The sequence below is a fragment of the Pseudophryne corroboree genome, chromosome 11 (genome assembly GCF_028390025.1).
Source record: "Pseudophryne corroboree isolate aPseCor3 chromosome 11, aPseCor3.hap2, whole genome shotgun sequence".
Classification (NCBI taxonomy): Eukaryota; Metazoa; Chordata; class Amphibia; order Anura; family Myobatrachidae; genus Pseudophryne; species Pseudophryne corroboree.
In genome coordinates, this window is record NC_086454.1 from 125,013,325 (window position 1) to 125,032,555 (window position 19,231).

The window sequence follows — 19,231 nt, forward strand, 5'->3', positions numbered from 1 at the left end:
CATCTGTATTATTTTTAAAAACAATTCAAAATTAATTTGTGTTTTTATTTTCCAAAAAAAACCCATTCCTTTAACTTGTGGCCTATGTCAGTGTCCTGTACATGTTTGCCTGTCTTGATGTTGCCATAGTGCATATTTTTAAAATTTTAATTATTTGTTTTGGTATTTCTGCTCCTTATGTTTTTTTAAAATAAAAACCAAGCATTTCTAAAGGTATAAATGTTTATAAGCATAATGGGTGGATGTATACACAATAGCATGATTTATGAATATATCTCATTTTATACAGTGTCAGAAAAAAGCAGTACTACTCGTCGGCCAGTAAATCCTAACACATCTGATGATGATGACGCTGCGGAAACAGGTAAAGTGTCCATTGTAGTATAGGGAATGCTTGTAAAGGAATGGGCATAACAAAATTGCACTTTCATTAAAAGGTCCATCAAAAGAAGTAAGGAGCAGCAGAAGTGGCTCTTCTGTTAGACATCACCACAAGAAACCTGTGGCCGAAAAGAAAGCAAGGTCATCTGTCCCGCCACAAACACAGCAGGCTACCCCGCCACGAAGATTATCGTCCGTATGTTCTGTCCCCCCACTCCAAATTTTGGACACACCTCCAAGACATCATCCACACTCCCCTCATCTTGATTGTGAGTATCAAACTGGAAAAAAAGTGTAAAATGTCACGACATAATCATAATCAGTCATAACCGCATTAAGTCCAAACGCATCCAAAACAAAAATACTTACCGCAGTAAGTAAAAGCTGAAATGGAATCCAAACTAAATGGCCTTGTCCACATCCAGTAAAGATATGTATGTCCACTTGAGTCATACAGTATGACATTGGGTGTAAGATGCTGCAACAAAAAAGCATGTTGGTTTGTTTGTAAAAAGTAAGTTTGTTTTTCCAAAAATCTCATGTGTGCTTAAGGTAACATTGCAAAATACCTACAAAAACATTACTATGTTTGTTTGAACAAAGCTATAAGGTAACACATTATGTATTACAATGTTTATTTTATGCTGGAGTATGTGTGAGCTACAATAAAACTAAAGTGTTTGCTTTCACAATTAAGTAACCAGACACATTTGCCACAAGCAGGCATATGTATGTATTTAAGCTATGAGTGATGATGTTGCTAGGCAGAATAGTTGAAAGCAACAGTGAATGACATGTGTTCCATGTATAGTGTTTTGTTTTCATTTCACAACCATATGGATAGCTAACGGAGATATGTTTAACATTTCAGCTTCGAGTCCTGGGAACAGCATCCCTCCAAAACAACACCAACACAGTGACATGGAGAAGACAAACATCTTAGAAATGCAGCCATTAATGCAAGGAATGAGCCCCCCAGCACCTGTGAGTACACCACCACTGCAAAGCACACCACCCCCACCACAACACAGCCCAACAACACCAGGAACACAAGGCCCTGATCAGGTGTTTTGGACTATTTGGGCTAGACAGCAGGCCACTAATGAAGATTGCCTGCGTAAGCAGACACAAATGTTTGCAAGCCTACCATCTCACCTCAGAAGAATCTCTAGAAATCTGAGTGGACAAAATGAGCAAACAACCAGAATAGGCAATACCATGGAACTCATGCGTACAGACATTACACAGGTCATGGGCAACTTACAGCGCATAATGGAAGAACAGCACAGACTAATGGAAGAACAGCACAGACAACAGCAAAGTTATATGAGCATTTTTCAAAACAGTCAAAAGATTAATGAAAGCTTATTCAGAATAGTAGACAATCAAAATGCTGCTACACGTGAACTCAATGACACCCTCACTAACCTGAATGAAACACTCAGATGCATGCACCAACAGCAAACAACCAGCAGTTCTGGTACGACTACTCCAAATATCACGCCAGTCTCATCACCACCAAGACAGTCCACCAGAGCACGCCCACATGACAGTGCTAAAGGCAAAGGACAGGACAAGCAGCCACCAAAAAAAACGTAACAAAAAAAGTTAGACATTTGTGATAATTAAAGTTAGCAAGTGTTTTTGATGCTTTACAAAATATCACACTTAGCTCCTTGCCCCTTTTTTAAACATCATTAATTATAAGTGCACCAAATTAATTGAGAAAAATAGTACACACATTTATTCCTTTTCATTTATTTTGGGTATTGGAGGAGGAAAATGTTGATGGAGCCACACATACATGTTAGCAGGAAGTAAACTGACCACTTGATTTTTTTCTAATCATTACTCTTTCTAGATTCCAATCATTCTCTTTGCCTGCAGATACAATAATTGCCAGCCAGGCAGAATGTCTTTAGCAGGAAGTAAACTGACCACTTAATTTTTTTCTAATCATTACTCTTTCTAGATTCCAATCATTCTCTTTGCCTGCAGATACAATAATTGCCAGCCAGGCAGAATGTCTTTAGCAGGAAGTAAACTGACCACTTGATTTTTTTCTAATCATTACTCTTTCTAGATTCCAATCATTCTCTTTGCCTGCAGACAATCCAAATTACAATGTTAGTGATACATATCTTAGCTATCTTATCTATACAACATTACAAGATTAACACAATTGAGTGGCATAAAAAGCTTGTAATATGTTGCCTTTGTTTTTTAGGAAAAACATTGTACAAATGAATGTCAGTATTGTTGGGACAGGTTTGTGTGTGCTAAAAATTATTAAGCATGTTTTTACACACGATGCTGAAACAAACAAATATGTACTTTTACAAAAAAAAATCTGTTTATAATAATGTATATGTGTGGCAAACTGTGTATTTACTTACACATCATCAAGTTTCCAGCATCAAACTTTAGGAAATAAATTAATCCTGATTACAGTAAGTTTGTGAGTCTTAAATATGATGTTGCGTCACACATAGGGACACATGTATTCCTCAAAGCAAACTTATTATATGTTGAGGATAGTTTTTTGGGAACACAGGTTCTCAAACTCGGCCATCAGGAACCCACACAGTGCATGTTTTGCAGGTCTACTCACAGAATCACAAGTGACATAATTAGCTCCACCTGTGAACCTTTTTACATATGTCTGTGAGTAATTCATACACCTGTGCTTCTACTGGGTTACGAGAAAAACATGCACTGTGTGTGGTCCTGGGGGCCGAGTTTGTGAACCTGTGCATTAGGACATTACACACAATGATAAAGTGAAATACTAAATGGATGATGTGGGCTTGTAAGAAATTAGCACTGTAAGATTTCGGACACTTATCCAGACTTAATGCATGCCACTCATAATCTGTGGTTTTGATATTAAAAAGACACACAATACACATGCAACATTTGTTGACCATATAGCGAGGGTATGTTTGTATGTGTCAAGGAGACAGACACATTCTGAGTAATGGATTTTGACCAAAAAAAAAACATCTATTTATGAAGACACAACAAATGAAATAAGCAAACCAAGCTTACCTTAGAAATAGCTATTGATGATGTGTTGCCTAACCTACCTCCCTACATCAGTACTCCAAGTATCACCAGATGTCTCTAATTCTTCTGCTTGCTGGCTGCTTTCTTCCTCCTCCTCCTCCTCCTCAACATGTGGCAGATGTTGTTGCAAACACATGTTATGAAGAAAGCAGCAGCAGAACACAATTTGAGTCACCTTGGAGGGACTATACAACAAAAGCCCACCAGACTTATCCAGACACCGAAACCTAGATTTCAGCACACCAAAACATCTTTCTATCACATTCCGCGTGGACTTATGTGCATGATTGTAATTGTGTTCAGCAGGGGTATCAGGTCGGGGCAATGGAGTTAGAAGCCAAGAGAAACAGCCATATCCTCTAAAAGACAGATATAGTAACGTGATTCATGTGAAGATACAGCAACGCATAAGTAACACACTGTGGGGCAGATGTATTAACCTGTAGAAGGCATAAGGAAGTGAAAAACCAGTGGTATGTGCAAGGTAATAAAGGCAGCAGACAATCTGATCCTAAATGTTCATTTACATATTGGAGCCGATTGGCTGGTGGCTTTAACACCTTGCACAGATCACTGGTTTCTCACTTCCTTATGCCTTCTACAGGTTAATACATCTGCACCTGTATTTGGGCAATGTATACACAGGCCTACACATATCAAATTACATACCGAGCAGCCATCCATCTGGCATTTGTCTGTCCTCAAACTTATCAAAGAGGGATGACTGACTGAGGATGAAGGAGTCATGGCAGCCCCCAGGGTAACCAGCAACAACACTCATTATTTTGAGATTTGCATCACAAACCACCTGCACATTTGTGGAGTGTTGAAAATGGCGGTTTGTATATATGTGCTGCCTGCCCCTAGGTGGTCTCAGCTGAATGTGTGTGCAATCTATGGCTCCAAGCACATTGGGCATGCCAGCCAGCTCATAGAAATCTACCCTGACGGCATGCCACTGAGACTCCTGGGTAGGGAAGCAGATTGAGGCCTCGATGTGTGGCTGCAAAACAGCCAAAACCTGTGTGAACATTTTAAAGAACAATAAACTTGAGATTTTAGGACAGAACTGGCCACCGAAAAATTAAAACAAACACAAAACAGAAGAGGTTGTTAGGTATACATCACCTGTGTTAAGATTCTGGAAAATGTGGGCTGTGAGATTCCTATGACATCCCCAGACACAGCCTGAAAGCTGCCAGTAGCCATAAAGTGCAACACAGCCAGGAGTTTGTGCAGGCCTGAGACAGGGCGAGAGCGTGCTGTCTCAGGGTCTAGGCCCAGTTTGACAAGGTCGTACAGACGGAAAATGTTGTTACGATTTAGACGGAACATCTGTATGACCTTATCATCGGACAATGCGTTCAAGTTTAAACGCCCCCTAAAAAAACGAGGCCTGCGCAGCCTCCGCGGAACCTGTACAACCTGCTGACCATGTTGAGTTTCTTCTCCCTGGGTACTTACAGGCTGATGTCTGAGTCTGAGGAATCCCACAGCACACAAAAGATCACTGGCCCACAGTCCTGCTGCCATTTCTGAGTGTAGGTGTTTTGAAATGGGCCTAACATCCTTTTATAGGCATCCTAATTCAGGTGTGAGTGATTTTTTTTTTGCAACACATGTAAACACGACTGAAAAAAGCAGGTCTATTTTTTTGCCGCTTTTTTTAACGAATCGCAAAAAAATACGACCGCATTTGAGCCCTCAGAGACTAACACCCAAATACGAATGAATAGTGAATTCCTGTATTCTATGAAATAACAGCCGCGTTTGACTGATGGTCTATTCATTCGTATTTCGGGACGTTGTCATTCAAACCATTACGAATAGACCAGAGATTGGTGCTTAGTGAATTCCCGGATTGGGACTTAGAAAAAAAAACACAAATCGACCAAACTCGGACTTTTAGTAAATACTGGCCCATGTCTTCGTTCACCACCACGTTTTTGAATAGCAGGCCGGTTCCTGCTGGCTTGCTTGATTGCGCTACCAACACCCCCACTCTAAATGCTCCACCAAACGCCATAGTAAAAGCTGCCCTGAACAGCTTTGCCTCATACTTATCAGTGCACACGCCCTATATGACGCGGGTAATGCTCCTGAGCCTTTCCTCAGTTACTGGCTCGCGCTTATCCGGCCTCCTTGGCTCTGCCCTGGCCCATCCCCTCATCACGGTGCGCACCAAAAAGACTTTAGTATCGTCCCCTTTGCCGTTCAACTTGGAAAAGAAGGAAATACCTGCTAGTGTGGTGCTGGCCGAGGCTTTCGACACCCCTTCTTGCCTCATCTTACCCAGAAAGAACAGTAACTGGCGCAAGGGGTCTTGCCCTTGTGAGGCTCCTCTCCCCTGAAATTGCTGCCACTTCCCCCAAGCTGCCTTGTAGGCTTTCCACGTCTTGGGTGCCAGGGACCTTTCCACCAGCTCGCCTAGACAGGCTCGACTATCTGCCAAAGATGAGAGGGGCATGTTAAGCCTTCTTCCTGCGCAAGCGGTGCTGCTGCCCTAAATAGCTCCCATTTTTGACGTGACAGCGCATCTGCGATCACATTCTGCTCGCCGGGCACATGCTTTGCCCTGAACGTGATGTTGTGGCGGAGGCATGCCGCCACTAAACCTCGCAGTAATTTTACTACCGGGGGTGATGAAGCAGACTGATTGTTTATTGCTTGCACCACTCCCATTTGTCACACCAAAACTGAATACGTCTGTTCGGGAGCCTCTGGCCCCAGATGCCTACCGCTACCACTATGGGAATTAACTCTAAGGCTGCCAGGTTCTTTGTTAGGCCTTTCTCCTTCCACCTGTCTGGCCATGACTCTGCACACCATTCGCCTTGCCAATATGCCCCAAAACCTGTGGCCCCCGCAGCGTCCGTGAACAACTCTAACGCGCGGCTTGACTGCGCAGCCTTAGGCCAAATGCGCACCCCATTGAAGTGCTGCAGGAACCCCTCCCATACCAACAAATCATCTTTCAGGTCCCTGCTGATGCGTATGAGGTGGTGTCTTCTCTTCACACCAGCAGTGGCCCTCTCTAATCGTCTCTTGAAAATTCTACCCATGGGGATTACCCGGCAGGCAAAATTGAGGAGGCCTAGCAACGATTGCATCCTCTCTAGGGTGACTTTGTTAGCCCTGGCGCATGCCCCTACTTTGTAGCCTAGCTTCTGCACCTTCTCTGCTAGAAGCCGGCACTCCATTCTCACCGTGTCTATCTCTATGCCCAGGTAAGAAATGACTGTTTTGGGGCCTTCCGTCTTTTCCGTGGCAATTGAAACCCCGAATTCGCCTAGCATACGCTCTAGCTCCTGCAGCAACTGCCTGCATTGATCTGATTGCGCTGGATCTGCCAGGAGAAAATCATCTAAGTAATGCACCACCGCCTTGCGCCCTGTGCGCACCTCCAGGCACCATTGCAGGAATGAGCTGAATGTTTCGAACAATGCGCAGGATATTTTGCAACCCATGGGAAGGCACTTGTCTATGAAAAAATAACCGTCAAAACAAATCCCCAGGAGATGGAAACTGTCTGGGTGCAGGGGGAGCAATCTAAATGCTGATTCAATGTCTAGCTTTGCTAACAATGCTCCTTTCCCCTGCCCTTTAACCATAGCAATCGCTTGATCAAATGACTGGTATTGCACCGAACATTGCTCCTCATCTAGGGCGTCATTTACTGAATCCTCTTCCGGGAAAGATAGGTGCTGAATGAGCCTGAACTTCCCTACTGCTTTCTTCGGTACTAGGCCCAAAGGGGAAATTGCTAAGCCTGATAAGGGTGGGGCCTTGAACGGACCCGCCATCCTATCTAGGGCCAATTCCTTAACAATTTTTTTGCGTGCCGCCTCTGGCTTCGCGCAGATGGAGTGCAGGTTCATGGTGCATGCGCTTGGGGTGACGGGCTTCCTTATGGGGATCCTAAAACCCCCCCCAGGAAACCCTCCTGTAGCAGCTTGGCTTCTGCCCGCATGGGGTATCTGGACAGCCACTCCCAGATTCCCCCTAGCCTCACTGGGCTAGTTGCTTTTGCCAGAGACAGTCGCTCCGGGTACCTTCTCACCTTGCTGTCCTTTCTGCTTAAGGCACTCTTTTGCTGGGTGACTCCCGTTACAGAGGGTGCAAGCGTGTTTAAATCTACAGGAGGGTCTGGTACAACGTGCATCATTAAAGGCATAGCATTTAAGCTTGTCTTGCTTGTCCGTGCCAGGCCTCCCTGCTAGCTTTTGCGTCACGCTACCCTTCTCGACTGCGCCCCTAGCCTGCGCTTTAAACCATAGCCCAATGTCTCTCGCGCCAAACTTAATTGGCTTCTGTCCCTGCGCTCTGAGCCTGAACGCCTCGCCATATTTGTGCCAAGCTTGTCCCCCTTGATCCTTATACATGGAGTAGATGAGGTTAATGTACTTCAACATATTCATCGCCATGTCGGGGTACGCGGCCACATAACAGCCTGAGTACGCCAACATGCCAGTTACCCAGTGCTCAATAGTTTTATAGGACTCTTTCTGCCACCTCCCTTTCTCGCTACATCTTTCCTTCTCCATCCAGCCCTTCTCAGTAAGGGAACATATATCGATAAAGTCTCACTTCACAATCTCCTTCCTGAGCCGCATGGGTAGGTGCGAGTCTAGCGCATCTAGTTCATGGTCTATCGCTCCTCCCTGCTGCAAGAAACCCGACTTAACCGTCTCAGCTTGCCCTATTCTGCTCAATACCGCGTCAGCCCCTGGGGCTGCCAACTTCTTTTCCTTAATATTCTCACGTGCCAAGCGTAGTCGCTCCTTTAGCTCTTTACACTTCTCATCATCATCCTCTGACCCAGACTCACTTTCCCCCCCCTTCGGTCTGCTCACTAACATTAGCCCCCAATGCCCCTGAGCTCTGCATAATGCTATGCAAACCGCCCTGCGCTAAATTGGAAACTGCAAAACTTTGTGCGCTATTACCCTGCACTAATGTCATTTACAGCATAAGCATTACACGCAATAGTTAACTCACCGTTCCTGTGTGATGGCGATCCGTTGCGCCAGACTGTGTTGCTTCCCGGCTGGAAGAGGCCAGTGCTGCGATGCTCTTGTGTACACTTTGGTTCGCTGTCCCCCCTCCTCTGGCTTCCGTCAGAAAATCTTGCATCGCCTGTTGTCCGCTGGAGGGGGTAGTAAGGTCGTGGTAACCTCTCCTGGGGAGGGAGATCAACCGGGGGGAATGGGTGAAGAACCCCTGCCTACCCTCCTGGGATCTGTTGTCCTCTCATGTCGCCCGGTGATGCTCCATATATCCCTGGCGGCTGGGTGGTGAATCCTGGCTGCCGTGCGGGGCTGTTGTATTTCTGGGTTTCCGCAAGAAAGACCCACTTTCCCCTCATCTCTGGTGACCTTGCTCGGCTGCCTCTGCTGCTTCCGCTACTTACCCTGTCCCTCGATACGTGGTGGCTGGCTGCCCGTGATGTAGGCGAGCGCTGCTGACGATACGATCCTGTGGATGGCTGTTTTTTCTCCTGCAGCACCATGCTGCTGCCCCGCTCCTCCTCCCCTGATTCATGCCCGTCCGACTCCGTGCCCTCTGCCAGCATGTCCACCAGCATGCCCTGGCTCTCCGCTTCTGCAGCTGCATCCTTGTCCCTGGCACTGCTTACCCCTCTGCACACCGCTCTCTTGCTCGGATGCCCTGCCTGTGTCCGTCCTTCAGCTCTCTGACCACCAGGTGTGCCCCTCTGCTCCCTTTCCTCTTGCTGGGCTTCATGTTCCCAGGACGGGAAGTGCCTCTGTGTATGCTGCCCACATGCTCTATGTACCGAGTGGGTTGATTTCTCCTCCGCTCAGGCCGACCTCCTGCATTCCGTGCTGCCTGATTGATGCCCTGGACTGCTGGGGCTGTGTGATTAACCTCCATGCCCTCTCACTGTATGATGTGTGCCTGCTTTCCTGCCTGGATGTGGCTGCTGGAATCTGGCTTGTCCCTTTGTTCTGGCTGGAGGTAGCTGCTGCTGCTGTTGTTCTGTGTCTTGTCCTTGCTGGGGGGTGAATGCACTCGCGTTTTTCCGCACACTCCCAGAAAACGGTCAGTTTCCGCCCAGAAACACCCACTTCCTGTCAATCACACTCCGATCACTTCAACGATGAAAATTCCTCGTTCGGCGTGAGTAAATCTACTAAGTTTTGTGCTAATTTAGCGTACCATGCGCATGTTCGCCTTAATCGCTCCGTTGCGAAAATCGGCAACGAGCGAACAACTCGGAATGACCCCCTATGTGCGCAAACAAGGTGCAGCGCTGCACGGGGAGGAGGTGGTGGAATTGGTGGTGGTGGTGGGGGGAGCCTAACCATGGCCTTCATTCCGAGTTGATCGCTCGCTAGCTGCTTTTAGCAGCATTGCAAACGCTAGGCCGCCGCTCTCTGGGAGTGTATCTTAGCTTAGCAGAAGTGCGAACGAAAGGATAGCAAAACTGCTACAAAAAAAGATTGTGCATTTTCTGAGCAGCTCGAAACTTACTCCTTCCTTGCGATCACTCCAGTCTGTTTAGTTCCTGCTTTGACGTCACAAACACGCCCTGCTTTCGGCCAGTCACGTCCCCGTTTCCCCAGGCACGCCTACGTTTTTTAGCACACTCCCGGAAAACGGTCAGTTATCACCCAGAAACACCCACTTCCTGTCAATCACTCACCGATCAACAGAGCGACGGAAAAGAGTCGCTAGACCTTGTGTAAAACTGCATAGTTTTGTGTGAAAGTACGTCGCGCATGCGCCCTGCGGCCCGTACGCATGCGCAGTTTTGCTGTTTTTTGACCTAATCGCTGCGCTGCGAAAATCGTCAGCGAGCGATCAACTCGGAATGAGGAACCATACCCCTAGTGCCTAACCCTACTACTCATGATCAGGATCCTGACCATCTGGATGCTGCTGATGACATTCTGACCATTGGGATCCTGAGGGACATTAACTACATCCCCTCAAATCCTATCTAGCAGAGTTTCTGTGGCAGACAAAATCGGGGAGAAAGATCTGTTCAAAGCAATACTTGATGCAATTCATCAATTCAAGACCCTGGATATAGGGGCTGATTCAGAGGTAGGCGCTAACAGAACATACGCTGAGTCTTTGTTAGCAGCGGCTGTGCACAATTATGCAAAATAGACACTCATTGCTATCGTCACTGATCCGCTGCTGCATTGGATCAACTGTGTGAACAACATATGGGCCCTACACACTGGCAGATAACACTGAACGATATGAACGTTCTCATTCTTTAATGAACGAGAACTCATTCATATCGTCCAGTGTGTAGGCACCAACGATGAATGATGCGCGAACACGCGCTTCTTCATCGTTGGTGCCCTGTCACTTATGCATGCAGGCCAATATGGAGAATCTCGTCCATATTACAATGCACTGCTATGGAGCCGGGTGACGGGGGGGAGTGAAGACACTTCACTCCCCCCTGCCGTCGGGTCGCCCGCCGGCCGTATCGGCCGTCGGGCAGCTCGGTGGCGGGTCGACAAGTTTAGGGCCCTTAACCTCCGTTTTCTGGAACGCGCCCCTTCATGCCAGAGGCATGCCAATCCTGCTGCAGCTTTTGGGGCACTGTGAGTGACATTACAGGACCAAATCTGCACATGTACAGCACGGCGCATGTGCAGATCATTACACATTGGGGATTTAAGTAAATATCTGATTTGGTTAAATTAAAATTGAAACGTAATAGCATGACAAATATATATATATATATATATATATATACAAGCTCCAAGGTCCGGCACTCCAATGATCCGTGTGGTAAACTTCAGCCTGTGCCCTCACAATGATAAAGACATACCCAGATAAGGTGCGGCACTCGACTTTGAATAAAAGACAACCAAACCACGCTTTCAGCAACGTTTCAGTGTAATAAACACTATTATCAGGCTGACAAAACCATAAGTAACACATACCTTATATACTTTAAAACACCACGTGTAACGCCCATGTCTGCACCGGGACTGCACACCCGGCCGGCATAAAGAATCAATGACGTCACTCCCCGCGGACAGGCACACAGGGAATGACACAGTGCACACCATCACCATGGTTACAGCTTAAACAAAGCAAAAACGGAACATTGATGTAAACGGGGAACCAAAGTAACATGAAATATGAAGCAACAGCAACAAGATAGACATTGCCATTAGATGAAAGAAACATAGTATAGTAAATCGTTAAAAATATGAAAGTATTAAACTCTCATAAGACCATGAGGAGACAAAACACCCAATCTATGGATCCATCTGGCTTCACATTTCAATAATTGTAAATTACGATCCCCGCCACGGTAAGAGGCAGGTATGTGGTCTATCATGCGATATCTAATGCTGGAAAGATTATGTTTGGCTTCAAGAAAATGTCTCGCCACCGGCTGCTCACTGCTCCCTGACTGCAAAGCAGCACGAATAGCAGAACGGTGGCCGGACATTCTCTCCTTGAATTTACATTGCGTCTTACCCACATAGGACAGACCGCATGGACACACAATCTGATAGACAACATACATGCTATTAAAGGGGAGGTGATGCAAAATCTTGTACTTTTTACCAGATCGGGGGTTAGTAAACACATCTCCTGCGAGCATGTAGCCACATGTAACACAGGAACATTTAAAACAACCAAATTTCTTGCGGGATAAAAAATGGTCAGGAGCATCATTAACTCTAGTAATGTCAGACTTTACCAGATAGTCACGTAAATTCCTACCCCTAGAGTAACAGGGCATCAGCCTGGTATTAGTTAATGACAGCGATTCATCAGATGCAACTATAGGCCATGCGGCCTTGGAAATTCTATTGATGTCAGATGATAATACATTAAATTTATTGATCCAAGGGAACACCTGATTACCAGCGTTAGTACTTTTTTTCTTTAATAAATCATTTCTATTAAGCGATAATACCTTGCATTTGATTTCCTCCAGCAAGGTGCGTGAATATCCACGCTTCTGGAACTTAATGATCATCTGATCCATTTGAGCAGAAGCAGCAGTAATATCGCTATTAATACGCATAGTTCTAATCATCTGGGAATATGGTAATCCCTTTTTTAAACTCGCAGGATGACAAATGCTAGCTAATAAAAAAGAATTGTGTTCTGTATCTTTATGATGCACCGTGGTATTAATCACACCATCACTGACTGAAACAAGCACATCCAAAAAATCAATATGGTTCTGATCTGAACGTACCGTAAATTTTACTGGATTAGCAGAGGCATTATGGACGGCAATAAGCTCATTAAAACTCGAATCGCTGTCGTTCCATATTATAAACACGTCATCTATATATCTCGTATAAAACAAGATTCTAGATGACACAGTAGAATCAGAAAAGAAAATCAAATCCTCCATCATGAACATGTAGGCATTCGCATACACAGGTGCCATGGCAGCACCCATGGCACAACCAGACTGCTGTTGAAAAAACATCCCATCAAATAAGAAAAAATTATGGATCAAGACAAATTCTAAAAGCTGAACACAAAAATCCACAAAGGATACATCATATAAACCGCTTTTCAGTAATAAATTTCTAACAGCCCGCACACCCTCAGCATGTGGGATGATGGTGTACAGGCTGACTACATCAGCACAAATCAGTGTTGACTCCACAGGTAGCTGGCCAATATTCAATAGTAAATTAATGAACATGGTGGTGTCCAATAAGAAGTGATCCTGCTGTTTAACAATAGGCTGCAGTATGGAATCCAAAAATATCGACACTGGTTGTGATAAAGACCCTCTTGCTGCAATAATAGGTCGCCCGGGAGGCGGAAAAATACCCTTATGTATTTTAGGCAGCGAGTATAACATGGGTACCAATAGATGTTCAGGCAATAAGACTTTGAATAAATCTTCCTTGATAAGATCATCATTAAGTGCCTGTTGTAAAATGGATTATAATTCTGCAGTGTATTGTTTAGTAGGATCACCACGCAATTGCTCATAAACTAACGGATCATTTAATTGTGGCATTTTTTCTTTACAGTAATCAGAGCGGTCCTGTAAAACAATCCCGCCACCCTTATCAGCGGGGCGGATAATTAACTCTCGATTGTTAGCTCATGATTTCAGCGCTGCTCTCTCTGCAGGAGATAGATTTGGATGAATGTTATAATTAGCGTCCTTAGAAACAGCAACTTCTTACTGCACAATACGCATGAAAGTCCTGATGCTGGAATTCGCTGAAACAGGCTCAAAAGTTGTAATTTACGTAACTGTGATGGAAGCCAAACATAATCTTTCCAGCATTAGATATTGCATGATAGACCACATACCTGCCTCTTACCGTGGCGGGGATCGTAATTTACAATTATTGAAATGTGAAGCCAGATGGATCCATAAATTGGGTGTTTTGTCTCCTCATGGTCTTAATGAGAGTTTAATACTTTCATATTTTTAACGATTTACTATACTATGTTTCTTTCATCTAATGGCAATGTCTATCTTGTTGCTGTCGCTTCAAATTTCATGTTACTTTGGTTCCCCGTTTACATCAATGTTCCGTTTTTGCTTTGTTTAAGCTGTAACCATGGTGATGGTGTGCACTGTGTCATTCCCTGTGCGCCTGTCCGCGGGGAGTGACGTCATTGATTCTTAATGCCGGCCGGGTGTGCAGTCCCGGTGCAGACATGGGCGTTACACGTGGTGTTTTAAAGTATATAAGGTATGTGTTACTTATGGTTTTGTTAGCCTGATGATAGTGTTTATTACACTGAAACGTTGCTGAAAGCGTGGTTTGGTTGTCTTTTATTCAAAGTCGAGTGCCGCACCTTATCTGGGTATGTCTTTATCATTGTGAGGGCACAGGCTGAAGTTTACCACACGGATCATTGGAGTGCCGGACCTTGGAGCTTGTATGTAAGTTTGACACTCACGCATGTGTTAAACTTGTCAAGGCACCCTACCATTTATATTTGGATTCTTTATCATCACGTTGCTCTTTTATCTTTTATCTTATGTGTTCACTGTATTTGGGTGTGTTCTGTGGAAGTTGAACATTGACTGTTTCGGGTGACACCTCTGAATTTACGTGCTATTCGTCATTATGGCTGAGCATGCTCTACAGCAAGGGGATTTGCCGTTTAACCCCTCATTATTCCCTGCGGGTGATGTCTACAGTTTCTCTGAGTCTGAAGTCGAGGCTATTCTGGAGAAAGACAGTATGCGTGAACAGGCTGAAGCTATGACAGCAGATATTGTTTACCGCGAATTACTTAAGCTAAAGAAACGAGAGGTGGACTTTCAGTTACACGGCATTTCCCTTAGCGATTATTACAGAGCATGCATGATCCCTAGGGGATTTAGAATGAATAATTGCCCCACAATAGGTCGTTATGACCCTCAATTTTGCAAGAAGTGGGTTGCAATTTTGAACAAATGCTCGCTCGACCTAATGCTTTTAGTCATTGAACAATCACGTAAAGAGGTGAATTTGACAAAGGTGAAGATTGAAGCGTTTGAATCAATCAATTTATCTATTCTTTCTACTGATGTTGAAACGGATTGGATTCAGAAATTAAACAATCAAATCACTTTATATAGAAAAGAGTTGATCAGCTTTAAGAAAGAAAAGCTTGCTAAAGTTGAAAGTGACTACAACCAACATCGGGTTTATCAGTGGCTGAGTGGGGGTAGTGGTAACTCACAGAGACGACCATTTTTCAGGCGAAAGTATACCAGATCCGCTACTGACACTGAATCGTCACAGGATGACGCCAATACTGACATTGAACCATCCACTAGCACAAGTGACACCCCTTTAGGTGCGGCTACTCGTTCCAGGGGCAGAGGAAGAGGGAGTATTCCAGGCCCACGCGGCGGGGTAAACAAAACCGCAGGCAGAGGTCGTGGCGTAAAACCTCCACTCCCCAGAAAGAAATAATTTTCAATCTATCATCTTACACCCTATCCTCCAGTGAACACGATTTATTAAACAAAGGACTTTCATTCATTCCTACAGTGCCTTTTGATGACTTTCAGTGGTCAATTGAGAAACATCACTTGAACCGACAGTTAAAGCTCAATGAGTTTTTTAATAAACCTGATAATTTGACATCTACTGTAGCTGGCAGTATTCCATCACAGTTACGTAAATTACAGAAGCGGTCAACTTTTGAGCCTGTTTCAGCGAATTCCAGCATCAGGACTTTCATGCGTATTGTGCAGCAAGAAGTTGCTGTTTCTAAGGATGCTAATTATAACATTCATCCAAATCTATCTCTTGCAGAGAGAGCAGCGCTGAAATCATGAGCTAACAATCGAGAGTTAATTATCCGCCCCGCTGATAAGGGTGGCGGGATTGTTTTACAGGACCGCTCTGATTACTGTAAAGAAATAATGCGACAATTAAATGATCCGTTAGTTTATGAGCAATTGCGTGGTGATCCTACTAAACAATACACTGCAGAATTATAATCCATTTTACAACAGGCACTTAATGATGATCTTATCAAGGAAGATTTATTCAAAGTCTTATTGCCTGAACATCCATTGGTACCCCTGTTATACTCGCTGCCAGAGCCGGCCCTAACCAATATGATGCCCTAGGCAAGATTTTGGCTGGTGCCCCCTAGCACCACCGCTGGTTCTGCCTCTGACCTTGCACGTCTTTCCCAGCACCATCACCCCTCACCCATAGCAGTCCTTGTACCCCCTATATTTTAAATAGGAACAGTTCGCACATTTGACACACAGCCCAAAAAGGGGCATCTTCTTGCATTATTAATGCCCTTATACACATAATGACACACATAGTGCCCCCTACACATTTGCTGCACATTATTAGTGCCCCTATACAAATAATGACACACATACAGTAGTACCCTGTAACACATATGTTGCACATTATTAATGCATTTTTACATGACACACATAATGCTCCTTACATATATTCCGAACACTACTGCACAACCAACCCACTCACATGCACACAGCACTCATACTGCCACTAACACTGTGACCTCTGCCTCTGCTTGGGTACAGATGTGTCCTCACAAATCTTGCATCAATGCTAACGTCGGGCACCTTTTTTTAATTAAAATGCATCTTATTTTGCATTGCTATGTGGCTAGGAAGCACAAGCAGCTTCTGCTGATTAAACTGATATGCAGCATGCCTATATACTGTGTGAGACTGTGGCTGTATCTGCATATGAAATGCTACATACAGAATATAGGCATGCCGCATATCATTTTAATCAGCAGAAGCTGATGATGCCCCTAGGCATATCAAATGCCCTAGGCAATTGCCTAGTTTGCCTATGCCTATGGCCGGCTCGGCTCGCTGCCTAAAATACATAAGGGTATTTTTCCTCCTCCCGGGCGACCTATTTTTGCAGCAAGAGGGTCTTTATCACAACTAGTGTCGATATTTTTGGATTCCATACTGCAGCCTATTGTTAAACAGCAGGATCACTTCTTATTGGACACCACCATGTTCATTAATTTACTATCGAATATTGGCCAGCTACCTGTGGGGTCAACACTGATTTGTGCTGATGTAGTCAGCCTGTACACCATCATCCCACATGCTGAGGGTGTGCGGGCTGTTAGAAATGTATTACTGAAAAGCGGTTTATATGATGTATCCTTTGTGGATTTTTGTGTTCAGCTTTTAGAATTTGTCTTGACCCATAATTTTTTCTTATTTGATGGGATGTTTTTTCAACAGCAGTCTGGTTGTGCCATGGGTGCTGCCATGGCACCTGTGTATGCGAATGCCTACATGTTCATGATGGAGGATTTGATTTTCTTTTCTGATTCTACTGTGTCATCTAGAATCTTGTTTTATACGAGATATATAGATGACGTGTTTATAATATGGAATGACACCGATTCGAGTTTTAATGAGCTTATTGCCGTCCATAATGCCTCTGCTAATCCAGTAAAATTTACGGTACGTTCAGATCAGAACCATATTGATTTTTTGGATGTGCTTGTTTCAGTCAGTGATGGTGTGATTAATACCACGGTGCATCATAAAGATACAGAACGCAATTCTTTTTTATTAGCTAGCAGTTGTCATCCTGCGAGTTTAAAAAAGGGATTACCATATTCCCAGATGATTAGAACTATGCGTATTAATAGCGATATTACTGCTGCTTCTGCTCAAATGGATCAGATGATCATTAAGTTCCAGAAGCGTGGATATTCACGCACCTTGCTGGAGGAAATCAAATGCAAGGTATTATCGCTTAATAGAAATGATTTATTAAAGAAAAAAAGTACTAACGCTGGTAATCAGGTGTTCCCTTGGATCAATAAATTTAATGTATTATCATCTGACATCAATAGAATTTCCAAGGCCGCATGGCCTATAGTTGCATCTGATGAATCGCTGTCATTAACTAATACCAGGCTGATGCCCTGTTACTCTAGGGGTAGGAATTTACGTGACTATCTGGTAAAGTCTGACATTACTAGAGTTAATGATGCTCCTGACCATTTTTTATCCCGCAAGAAATTTGGTTGTTTTAAATGTTCCTGTGTTACATGTGGCTACATGCTCGCAGGAGATGTGTTTTACTAACCCCCGATCTGGTAAAAAGTACAAGATTTTGCATCACCTCCCCTTTAATAGCATGTATGTTGTCTATCAGATTGTGTGTCCATGCGGTCTGTCCTATGTGGGTAAGACGCAATGTAAATTCAAGGAGAGAATGTCCGGCCACCGTTCTGCTATTCGTGCTGCTTTGCAGTCAGGGAGCAGTGAGCAGCCGGTGGCGAGACATTTTCTTGAAGCCAAACATAATCTTTCCAGCATTAGATATCGCATGATAGACCACATACCTGCCTCTTACCGTGGCGGGGATCGTAATTTACAATTATTGAAATGTGAAGCCAGATGGATCCATAGATTGGGTGTTTTGTCTCCTCATGGTCTTATGAGAGTTTAATACTTTCATATTTTTAACGATTTACTATACTATGTTTCTTTCATCTAATGGCAATGTCTATCTTGTTGCTGTCGCTTCATATTTCATGTTACTTTGGTTCCCCGTTTACATCAATGTTCCGTTTTTGCTTTGTTTAAGCTGTAACCATGGTGATGGTGTGCACTGTGTCATTCCCTGTGCGCCTGTCCGCGGAGAGTGACGTCATTGATTCTTAATGCCGGCCGGGTGTGCAGTCCCGGTGCAGACGTGGGCGTTACACGTGGTGTTTTAAAGTATATAAGGTATGTGTTACTTATGGTTTTGTTAGCCTGATGATAGTGTTTATTACACTGAAATGTTGCTGAAAGCGTGGTTTGGTTGTCTTTTATTCAAAGTCGAGTGCCGCACCTTATCTGGGTATATATATATATATATATATAATTCAAAGATTATACCGGCACTCCAAAAGATATAGAATTACTTTGCTGCGGTGCCCTCCAGGTCAGTAGATGACAAAGACAGGATGAAGAAATCGGTGGCACTCAAGCAGGCTAGTAGATGCAAAACAGTGTCCCTTTATTTGCCTACATGTTTTGGGGAAACTCCCCGTCCTCAGGGCTAGACAACAGTGAAAAACCACATATACACAGTTTATATACCAAACAGAAAAAGACATCAGTGCGGGAATTGTACTCACCTGTCCTCACGGCGCTACCGCCCGCCTGCACACGCTGTTCACTTCCGTGTCGCCGGGCTATGACGTCACGGTGCGCCGCGGGACGGGGAGATCGTCATGACAACAGACAAAACATGATTACAGGCTCCCACAGAACGATAAAACCTGAAAAAAACATGAGAAAAACATACACATGTGAAACATAAAACAGCAC

The 19,231-nt window shown here is 44.3% G+C and overlaps 1 long non-coding RNA gene across 5 annotated transcripts in view; it reads right to left on the bottom strand.

The window, feature by feature from the left end:
* Positions 1-227: 227 nt before the first annotated feature.
* LOC134969087 (uncharacterized) overlaps positions 228-19,231 on the bottom strand; it is a 101,358-nt gene continuing 82,354 nt past the window's right edge. For all 5 annotated transcript variants that reach the window (XR_010189403.1, XR_010189404.1, XR_010189402.1 and 2 more), the window contains 2 exons: positions 751-859; positions 228-662 (listed from right to left, as the gene is read on the bottom strand). This is a non-coding gene — a long non-coding RNA (uncharacterized LOC134969087). The remainder of the gene's footprint in view (positions 663-750; positions 860-19,231) is intronic.